Genomic DNA, 1789 nt, shown 5'->3' on the forward strand with positions numbered 1-1789 from the left:
AGCCATGAGGGTCTGGCCCCACGGAACAAATCGCTGAGATCAGACCCTCTAAGATAGAAGCATTTGGGTTGCTGCCATTGAGAGGATGCTTATACAATAGTATGGAGGTTATATGAGGACAAAACAAAACACAGGCAGAGATTCTTTATACTTGAGTGCATACATTAGAGCACAAATGCTGTAAATAATGTTTAATGGAAAACAAACAGGAATTCCTCCCTTCACGCTAATACCTTTCACTATTAATTGAACACGGTGAAGTTAAAGCTCAGAGGGTTATCCTTATATTAGATCTGTGGCATTGTTTGAAACAGGCGTGCGAGCTGAGTCATAAACAGCCATTATCCAAAATGGGGTGACCCAAAAAGTCAAAGACCTGGGTGTTGTACACTATTGAAATACAGTGGTCTTCAACCATTACTTTTACTAAAATTGAATTGATCTATACATGTTCAATGCTGCCACAAAGTTACGGGATATGTCTCTCAGATCAACACTACACATTCAATGTATTAAACATTTACGAAAAAGAAAACAAAAAATGCAACAGCAATAATTACAAAATCAGGGGCAATTTTAATTCATTGCATTTACAACTATCTCTGTGTAAGAGGCTTTAAGGTTGCCCAAAGAGAGCGTGCAGGAGAGCGTGCAGGAGAGCGTACAGGAGAGCGTGTACGAGATAAGGAAATGTCATATGCTGCTCAGACCGAAGGTTAATGGGCAGGTGTAGTACCGAATCCGTGGGATAAGTCTTTTCAGTTCCAAGACAATCGGCGCAGTCAAATAAATGTGAAAATAAGACAGTTAAATGCCACAGAAATCCAGGTAAAGTAGCCAGAACTGAGGCAGAAGGATTTTATCCTTTAAAATGAATCCTGGAACATGTGAGAAATGAAGAAGACACTGAGCTGTAAATGTCTAAATATTCTGGATTAAAATAAACCAGATGAGCAGGAAATTAGTCCTTGAGCCCTCAGGAGCAACATGGAATAATAGAAATAACAGTACCTTCTTGAAGCAGGGGTGGAGGAAGATTTTTCAACAAAAAAATATTCATCCCAAGCTTGTCTTCAAAATTGAAGTGTGCTCTCTTCAATAAAGTTGTACAGCAATCCACATAGACCAGGAGTTTTCACTTTTTGAGTAGATTTATTGCAGTCAACAGGACACACAGGTATACAGGTATAGAGGGCTCAAGGTGGTAGCTCCAACAGTCTGTGAAGCAATTCCAGTGCCTGGCCCAAACATTCTAAACAAGTATTACATGGAATACATTGACACGTACAAAGAAGGATTCCAACATTTTTATATAAAGAAAGTGCACTGAGAAATGATGCAAAGACACCACGGGACACTTATCAATGACGCATTGCTCTTTGCTGCCTGTTGCGCCTTGCATTGATTTTACTTAGTGAAACGGAATAACGAGACACAGCATCCCGCCCTCTGTTGGGACCACCCACAGGTGGTGCATGGAGCACAGGGTGAATTCCCCCAAATGGCCGGGTTGAAATCTTGCTCCACAGTCTGTCTAGTCTTACTTCCAAACTGGCGGAGGATAATTCTTTGCATTAACCGATAGATAAAAACATTATGCTCACTCTTAAAAAGAGTTAATATGGCATCGAATGTGTGATTCCAGCTGGCATGTTGTAGTAATCCAGTCCAAATTATATTAAAACATAGGTTTATTGTAGAAGAAGAACACAGTACAGCAACTGCTCAGCTCAGCACGTCCAAGACAAACCCTCACATAGAATCTAGAATATTCAAACCATGGAAACAG

Source organism: Lissotriton vulgaris, unplaced genomic scaffold, assembly GCF_964263255.1.
Source record: "Lissotriton vulgaris unplaced genomic scaffold, aLisVul1.2 SCAFFOLD_894, whole genome shotgun sequence".
Classification (NCBI taxonomy): Eukaryota; Metazoa; Chordata; class Amphibia; order Caudata; family Salamandridae; genus Lissotriton; species Lissotriton vulgaris.